This window comes from Mytilus californianus, unplaced genomic scaffold, assembly GCF_021869535.1.
Source record: "Mytilus californianus isolate M0D057914Y unplaced genomic scaffold, xbMytCali1.0.p SCAF_6, whole genome shotgun sequence".
Lineage (NCBI taxonomy): Eukaryota > Metazoa > Mollusca > Bivalvia > Mytilida > Mytilidae > Mytilus > Mytilus californianus.
Genome location: NW_026262712.1, coordinates 34254074 through 34264390, shown reverse-complemented (window position 1 = coordinate 34264390; position 10317 = coordinate 34254074). Strand labels below are relative to the sequence as shown.

General features: G+C 33.0%; 1 long non-coding RNA gene across 1 annotated transcript; it reads right to left on the bottom strand.

The window, feature by feature from the left end:
* Positions 1-597: 597 nt before the first annotated feature.
* LOC127706945 (uncharacterized) lies at positions 598-8840 on the bottom strand. The gene is made up of 3 exons (XR_007984666.1): positions 8560-8840; positions 6920-7110; positions 598-1600 (listed from the first exon to the last, which is right to left on the bottom strand). It is a non-coding gene; the product is annotated as an uncharacterized LOC127706945 (long non-coding RNA).
* Between the last annotated feature and the right edge of the window lie 1477 nt (positions 8841-10317).

Sequence of the window (10317 nt, the reverse complement as noted above, 5' to 3'; positions counted from 1 at the left end):
GGGGAGGACCATTTGCTATTCTAGGTAGGTGGTGGGAAGGGAATCCTGGTCTGTTCGCACTAGTACTTGTTCGCTCTTGGTCCTTTTGCCCTGTTACCAATTCGCCCTGTTCTTTTCTTTTATTTTGTCTTGTTTAATCACGAACATATATATATTGACAGATATACTGTTCCCAGGTTTAATGTAAATTAGTTGAATGAAGTATGTAAAAGTTGTTAATTTAGTGAATAAACTGCATAAGCCATAACGTGCGATGTAGTAGGATTTTTTTCTGGATTGACTTTTTATTTGCATCCATTGCTACACATGCTTTTCTTTCTAAATATATTTTCACTTTTGCATACTCACTGATGCAGAATATTCATTTTCAGCCTCTATTGTGTCATGTTATTTAGGGACCTTTTACTGTATATATGTAGCTTACTATGGGTTATTAGTTCTGTTCATTGATGAAGGCTGTCAGAGACCTATACATATATTTATTAACCTTTTCGTCATAAGGTATCTGGTGGAGAGTTGTCTCATTGGCAATCATACTCCAACTTCTTATTTTTATATTGGAACTGTAATCAAGTCTTAAGCAGGCAAACTGAAAGGGAACTGTAGTACCTTTAATAAATAACTACTGACAAAAAATCAATGAAATATTCAAAGGATACAATGAAGCTAGCCATATGAAATATTTTTTTGTATGTTGTGCACCTCTTTTCTCATTTCAGTGGCAGGGGCTATGTTATATGGTTGGCTGTATCATAACTTGTGATAGGATATAGTTATGCAGTGTTGAATGTCGGTCCCGATGGGACACAGATCCTCACCCCAAATTGATAGGGATAAAATAATTAAATTATTTCACTCAATCTCAACAACAGGGCAAAAGTGAAGGAAATCAATCTAAGCATACTAGATTATTTAAGTATGTGATATGTGATAAATATTCAAAAGTGAGATTATTTGATCAAATCTAGCCTTGTGATACAAATTCTTGAAAAAGTATTAAAGCAAAATTGAGTTCTTCTACAACATATGGGTAAATGTCTAATTTTCCATGAATAAAGTCCAATAATTCTGGAAAGGCAAAACGTGAATTCGCCTTAAGCAAAGTGAGCTTTCTGTAAATTACACTCATACAAAATAAAAGGGAAACACTTGAGGCCAGAGGGAAGATATATTCGGTTGTCAAAAGTATAAAATAGAACATATGGAATCTTATTAATTATATAACAGTGATATTGTTTTGATAAAAAATTTCATGAACACAACTGAGTCAATAATCTGAATTTTTTACTAAATATTGTAACATTTCACTTATGCACATTTTAATGTTGATGAGTCTCACATATTTAAAAATCCTCTTTTTTATACTACACTTTGGAGACCATAGTCTGCTAAAGCTTCATTTATTTAATCCTGCATTAGTTCAACAAAAATGTCTGCTAATAATCACTTGAACCACCTGGGTTATTTGGTGGGGTTACCATTCTGTACATGAATATATCTCTCTTAATAAATTTCATATACATTTTGTAAATTGCTGATTCCAGGTATTAAATTTTTTATCATTCAGTAAAATTATTCTTCGGACACCATGTGTTGTGTACTGAAAAAAAGAAAATATTTTGTTATTAAATTAAGTTTGTTAGTTCAATCAAAACGTAATGAAGAATGATAATTATAATATATTGTATTTCATTGTTATGGCCATCTATGACCCCAATACAGTCTGCTTAAGTCATTCTCTTATCTGAAATAAAATGCTCCGCTGGGCGCAGCTTGATACGACCGCAGAGGTCTAACCCTGAAAAGTTGGGGCAAGTATGGACACAACATTCAAGCTTGATACAGCTCTGAATTTGGATTGTGATTAAATATTTGACACAGCAAAGGTTTCTGACACAGAATGAATGTGGTCAAAGAACTTAAAATTTTTTAATTTACCTATTATGGTCCAATATCCAAAATCTAAATACATGGTTAGATTCAGCATATCAAAGAATCCAAAGAATTCAATTTTTGATGAAATCAAACAAAGTTTAATTTTAGACCCTTTTGACCTCAATGTGGACCAATTTGATAACGGGGCCCAAAAATCAAAATACATGGTTAGATTCAGCATATCAAAGAACCCCATGTATTAAATTTTTGTTGAAATCAAACAAAGTTTTATTTTGGACCCCAACTTGGACCAACTTGAAAACTGGGCCCATAATCAAAAATCTAAACACCCATGTTAAGATTCAGCATATCAAAGAACCCCAAGAATTAAATTTTTTTAAAAATCAAACTAAGTTTAATTTTGGACCCTTTGGACCATAATGTAGACAAATTTAAAAAACGGGACCCAAAATTAAAAATCTAAATACACGGTTAGATTTGCCATATCAAAGAACCCCAATAATTCAATTTTTGGTGAAATCAAACAAAGTTTAATTTTGGACCCTTTTGACCTCAATATGAACCAATTTGATAACTGGGCCCACAAACAAAAAATCTAAATACATGGTTAGATTCAGCATATCAAAGAACCCCATATATTCAATTTTTGTTAAAATCAAACTAAAGTTTAATTTTGGACCCTTTGGACCTTAATGTAGACCAATTTAAAAAACGGGACCCAAAATTAAAAATCGAAATACACGGTTAGATTTGCCATATCAAAAAACCCCAATAATTCAATTTTTGATGAAATCAAACAAAGTTTAATTTTGGACCCTTTTGATCTCTATATGAACCAATTTGATAGCTGGGCCCACAAACAAAAAATCTAAATACATGGTTAGATTCAGCATATCAAAGAACCCCATATATTCAATTTTTGTTGAAATCAAACTACGTTTAATTTGGACCCCAATTTGGACCAACTTGAAAACTGGGCCCAAAATCAAAAATCTAAATACATGTTTAGATTCAGCATATCAAAGAACCCCATATATTCAATTTTTGTTAAAATCAAACTAAGTTTAATTTTGGACCCTTTGGACCTTAATGTAGACCAATTTGAAAACTGGACCCAAAATTAAAAATCTGAAAAATGATCAGATTCGGCATAACAAATAAATAAATGTGGTCAAAGATTTTACAAATCTAATGCACCATACTGTGCAATTAAAGATTACTTCTTGAAATTTTTCAATATTTGAAATTTGAAAAAAAAATAATATTTGAAGAATAATTCTTTTTAATTTCTGAAATCTGAAATGAGAAAAAATTGATAAAAAAAAAAGATGCAACATTTGCAGATATTTTTACTGGTCTTCCTTTATAAATATGCATTTCTTTAAACATAATTTAAAAGCAGTGTAAGGGAAGTAATCAAAACGTTGTATTTGGATTACCTCCCTTACACTGTTTTAAATTGTCTTAATTGTTCATTAACCATTACTTTATACATAATTTAAAAGCAGTGTAAGGGAGGTAATTCAAATGATGTATTTGATTTATCTCCTTTACACTGCTTTAAATTATGTTTTGTACTAAAGTATTTGTCCATTAACCAGGACAACCTTGTTTTTCCCCCTTTTTTGCCCTTAATTCCTAAACGGTTTGAGCCATAACCCCCCAAGAAAAATCCTAACCATCCCTTTGTGGTAAGGAAACATGTGGTATAATTTCAGAAAGATCCATACACCGTTCCACAAGTTATTGTCTGGAAACTAGAAAATGCTTATTTTTGGCCCCTTATTAGCCCCTAATTCCTTAACTGTTGGTACCATCACCCCCAAAATCAATCCCAACCTTTCTTTTGTGGTATTTAACCTTATGGTAAAATTTCATAGAGATCCATTCCCTTAAACTAAAGTTATAGTGCGAAAACCAATGTGTCTTCGGACTATGACTGAGACGCCAACATCATACATGTACCAATATACGACCGCAAAAGTATAAAAATAGACAAATTCATTAAAACACTTCATTAGGATACAATGCACATCTTGTAAGAGTTACTTCCCATATATTGTTTTTAATCATTTAAATTAATTTTAAACAAGAAATGATTGTAACAGGATGCTGTTACGAAGTCTCCCAAACGAAGCTCCCATAATTCGTAATTCCCAGTGTCGCCTGACATTGGACAAAGTCCAGTAATAATTGGTTTGGTCCAGTCAAGTTATATGCATTAGTGATGCCTGGGGACTAACCCTGTATATCATTCAAATCATCTTTGCATGACAAACCAGAATATATATGGTTTAGGGGTGGGGATCTCGACCATTTACAAGATACTAGAACATTGGGGGTGGGGGGAACCCCTGGGGACTGACCCTATACAACATTCAAATGTTCGAGACACGACGAACAGGAATATATATGGTTTAGGGGTGGGGATCTCGACCATTTACAAGATATTAGAACATTGGGGGTGGGGGGAACCCCTAAAGACTGACCATATACGTCATTCAAATGTTCGAGACATGATGAACAGGAATATATATGGTTTAGGGGTGGGGATCTCGACCATTTACAAGATATTAGAACTTTCTCAAATGGCAGGGGGTCGGGATGACCCCTGGGGACTAACCCTGTATATCATTCAAACCATCTTGGTATGACAAACCAGAATATATATGGTTTATGGGTGGGGATCTTGACCACTTACAGATATTAGAACTTTCTTAAATAGCAGGGGGTGGGGGTCACCCCTGGGGACTAACCCTGTATATCATTTAAACCATCTTCGCATGACAAACCAGAATATATATGGTTTAGGGGTGAGGATCTTGCCCACTTACAAGATATTAGAACTTTCTTTAATGGCAGGGGGTGGTGGTGACCCCTGGGGACTAACCCTGTATTTCATTTGATGTGCTTTATCATGAAAAACCAGAATATATATGGTTTAGGGGTTGGGATCTCGACCACTTACAAGATATTAGAACTTTCTCAAATGGCAGGGGGTCGGGATGACCCCTGGGGACTAACCCTGTATATCATTCAAACCATCTTAGCATGACAAAACAGAATATATATGGTTTAGGGGTGGGGATCTAGACCACTTACAAGATATTAGAACTTTCTCAAATGGCAGGGGGTCAGGATGAGCCCTGGAGACTAACCCTGTATATCATTCAAACCATCTTAGCATGACAAACCAGAATATATATGGTTTAGGGGTAAGGATCTCGACCACTTACAAGATATTAGAACTTTCTTAAATGGCAGGGGGTGGGGTGACCCCTGGGGACTAACCCTGTATTTCATTTAATGTGCTTTATCATTTAGAACATTTTCAATTAAAAAGATTGTGTCTATCACAAACGGTTTTCAATTTATAATCATTTGAAAATTAAAAAAAATAAAATCCCATAGGGTTCTATAGTAAAACCCTCCTTTCTTTTTGCCCCTCAAAGTACCCCTTTATAAACCCCAATGCACAAACAAAACCCTGATTGCACCAATAGACATGTTAGTCTAGCATATTGTGAAACCCTAAGTTAATATGACAAGCGGTTTTGGAGAACGGGTGCGGACAAGTTCAAATTTAAAAGCGGCGGAAGAGGAAGAAGAAGAATAATAATAACTAGATTTGCCATTGCAAGCAATAGCGGATGTCACCCTTCCCCCACTGCCACTAAGCGGCAGCCATTTCGAATATTTAAAACAGAGAATGCATATATTTGCATGGCTATACATCTTTCAGTAAATTTTCAAAACATTTAGAGCTTTTTTGATCATTTAAAATATTTTGACATTTTTGCAGTTTCCATGGCAACGGTGGCCATTTTGGAAATTCCAAAGTAAAAAGTCTCATCTTACCTTGCCAGGTAACAATCATTAGAAGTTTCATTAAGTTTGGAGCATTTTGAAATTTTTGAAATTTTTACCATTTTTGCTGGTTTCTACGGTAACAGAGACCATTCCCAAAATTTAATGACAGATGCCACATTGGTACATTAGAGGGAACATACCATTAAAATTTCAATGGATTTGACATACTATTTTAAGAAAGTAAATGCTTCTTTAAGGTTTTTGGAGCATTTTTACCATTTTCCCATTGTTTCCATGGTAACGGCAGCCATTTTAGAAATTCAAATGCCAAATTCCACATCTACAAATGTTGCTCATCGTTACTGTGAAGTTTCATTAAATTTGGAGCATTTTGATATTTTTGAAATTTTTGGAGTAGTTTCCATGGCAACATAGTAGTTCAAATGATTGTCAAAATCAGCCAAAACCTGTATATAGTGGACAACTACATTGACTTAAAATTTAATGATTTTAAGTTTAAGCATTCTCAAATTATTAACCAAACTCAAATAAATAATTTTTTCACCTTTTTTCAGTTTCCATGGTGATGGCAGCCATTTTTTAGTTCCAAAGTTGCACTGCAACTCGAAAGTCAGGGTTCCTTTTTATAGTGAACCATCATTTAGATTGGTTCCTTTGGCTCTGAGAAAACTGGCGGACAAAATTAGGTGGAAGAAAAAAAAAATAATAATAATAATAATAAAAGGGAAAAAGAAACAGAGGAAAAGCAATGTCACCCGACATTGTCGATCAGGTGACATAATAACTGAGCAAAACCAATAAGTCTTCCCAAACTTCGTTTGGGAGACTTAATTACTGTACCCTTCATTCTTGAAATTAGGTTTTAAATCCAAATGAAACAATATTGACATTTATACAGCATAGATATTAGAATAAAATCTTTAAACTATTAAAAGTATACCATTTGGCCTTAAAGTCTGAACGATTCCTTGGCCTATATCCTATAAATTTTAAGTTCCAGTCCCAATTTATTCCATTGGCAACTTTCATGTCTGACTGTTAAATGCAGAATATTTTTAGTCTGTTTCCTTATGAAAACAGTTTTAATACCATGTGTATTATGTTTTTGTTTCATATTTGGGGGATTGAAATCATAGCACATTGTCAATAACCCACTTTTGTAACCCTAAACAGACAATTTTGGATTACTTACCCTTAATATATTGCAGTCCTATTGTTTTCTGTTAACAAAAATAATTTTGCTTTCAACAATACTGGACATTCCATTTGATTACTGTTTTCTTGTTGTATGTACAGAATATCATACATATACAAGTATTTTTGTTTTAATAAAAAGGTCCTCTGTTTTGAATTATTGATCCATAGTGAACATCTTTCTCCATCCTGTAAATACATGAAATATAAAGCAAATTTACATACAATTACTATTAATGTATATATACATGTACTAAATTATTCAAAGCAAAATTAAACTTTGCATTGTTATTATCAACACATGAATACAAATTTGCCAAATAAATTAGCAAGAAAATACATGTACTTGTATTTATTAAGTATTATTGATAATTATGCCCCCAGCATTTTTGCCCAATACAGTACATAAAGGTTTCAGACAAAGAAAACATTTCAAAAGTGTTGAAAAATAATTTTTAGGTTTAACAAGGAGCAAATTTATGTTATACCAAACCTTTTTATAACATTTGTATATTTAATAGTTTGCTTAAACATCATAAGATCATAACATGTCCATTGTACAATGCAAGCTGAAGTTTTATACATTTTGGGGGCACTCACAACCCAGTTTTATTTTAATTTAAATCCTGGAACCTCCACTGTCATGACTGTATTGTCACTAAATTGACACCTTGAATTTGACAGTATTAATGAAGTTTGAGAAAGTAATATTGTTAATGGATTATCATTTCTAATTAGATTGTGTATATAATCATTGGAAGAATATAACATGTATTAAGAAATTGTAATTAGTTCCTGGGGATGCATGTATTATGCAAAGCAGCATGTGTACAAGCTTTTCAAATGGGTGGGTGATTGGTTAATTTCAATGGATAAATTTCTTTTATAATTTCAGAGATATGATTTAGAGGATGGCTATCTTAATTATTTTTTTATGGGAAAGATCTGGTACATGTCCATGTAATCATGGTAATAACCGAACATAAAATAAACATTGCTCAAGAGTGCTGACACAGGATGAACATGAATATTCTGTCCAATAAAAAGGAAAGAACAATTGTGTACAGATTGAAAAAAAAATTAATAAGCCATAATAGATCATAATAGCAAAATAAGAAAAATGAATATAATGTCCCCTTAAATTCCTCCTACCCACCCACCCACATAAAAATAAAAATTTTCGTACGAGAATGGATAGTGAACCCCCCATTGTCAGAAACAAGTGCTTGTGATTGATTTCCCTTTGTATTATATGTTAATGTAAAAATGAAAGTTTTTTTAAATATTAAATTTTGGTGTATATGAAATGGGACGAATCTATTAATATTAGACCAGCTATAAAATAGCCAACAGTTGAAGTGAATATGTCTTACATTCTAATGATTTGCAGTGGCGGTTCCAGAAATTTTAATAAGAGGGGCCCACTAACTGCCTAAGAGGGGGCCCCACTCCAGTCATGCGTCAGTGATTCCCTATATAATCAACCAAATTTTTCCCACAAAAGGGGAGGCCCGGGCCCCCTGGCCCCCATTAAATCCGCCTCTGATTTGATAATGGACTTTTGAGTTGAATTTGAGACGGTCAGCAAAATTCATGTGTATTTGGGGGAGAAATTACCCCCCTTTTTAGAGAACTTACAGTCGGCATTACACGTGATCATCCGTGCTTTCAAAATTGATTAATTTTGGTCCGTATTTGCTGTTAGAGGTTTACAATGTTCTATTATCTGAGCACGAAGTGATAGCGTGAATATTTTCCAGTGAGATTGTGAAGAACACTTTGAACAGTTTGAAAACGGATGTTGACAACTTGTGTGGGTATAATATTCCCGGAGACAAGGACGGATACCTAAGACCGAAATCCGAATATAATTCACCAGTGGTTGGTGTAAATAGTGTATTCAATATATGAAAAGGAAATGATGAACATTGGGTTTTCAATTTTCATGTTTAATATAATTTTACACTTTATTTTTGCCGTTAAATCATTTTTTAGGATCCCACTTATTTGAAAATAATAAAGTCGGTATATCTGAAATAATCCTTTACCTTTTATGTTGTGTTGCATTAAGTTTTAACATCCAAGAATGTCATAAATGCATCTTTACAGCGTGGAATGTCAAATCCAACGTCAAACAATGGCCGCCATTACGTGTTGACAACGTCGTCTAGTGAACCGTATCACTGAGCACCGAAATCAATACTCAGGCGCTTCCGGTTGTCCTACTGTAGAATATGTCTGTCTATTTGACGATAAAGTAGTAGTTTATATATTTCTTGTCAGTATTTAGTATCATAAGGCGCATCAAATAATAAGCCCGGTACTTTTGATAACTATAAGGGCATGTTATGAAAAAAATGTTTAAAACTGTCAATTTCTTTGCAGAAATTGCAAGAACTGTTTTCTTATACTTTCCACTGAACTAATAATGCATTGCATGGATGGATGAAATGAAGTAATTTCCATTTAAACATTTTAAATGTGTTGTTATCTAGGTATTTAAATATAAAATTAAGAGTGTTTTTAAATTTTATGTTCAAATTGTCTTTTACAATTCTTTCCCACTAAGAAAACCAACAGGTTTTACTTGTTTATGAGGGGCAAATAATATTGAATATATTTCTTTATTACTTATTTCTAGATAGATACTATGACTGAGTAGTATTTGCAGATTTTTGGTATTCTTTATAACATATTATGTACTTTTGTTTTAAATTAGCTTTCTTGCTTTAAAATATTCTGCACAATGTTTTGGAGTAGCTTTCTTTATCAATTCTCTTATCCAATCTCGTTTATCTTTTAGTTTAAGTAATATTCTATTTTCTGATATATGACCTCTCTTATTAAGTATGTCATTAAGCAAACATACAGAATATTATGTTCAATCCATTTAGTAAACAATAAGTATTATCCTTTTATTTGTATGTTATGATTGCCTTATAAAATCTGCTTTCTTATATCTAGAAAAATTTGTGGGATCTTTGTCTGTCCACCCTTTACATTAAGTTTTTATCAATTGCTGATAGAACTCAGGAAAGGTTTTAAATAATTGTTTGTCTAACATTTATAATGTTCATTTTAAATATCAAAAGGTTCTTACCAAATTTGTTTAGATAAACTTGGGGTATGATTGACCAATTATCGCCAGAGTTGAGTTACAAAATACAGTGGCACGTCGTATAGCAATGCAAATTCACACTCGGTATAACAGTCATATTCGGGAATAGGTCACGTTCGGTACTTAGCAGACAGACGACAAAGATGTTAAATCACAATCTAAGACGTGGTAAAAATGTCATTAGTTAGTTTAGACACTGACACATCGTATAGATTAACCGATTCATGATGGTGTCCATAAAAGTTACGGAGAGTCATTTTTAATCTTTCCTCCTAATA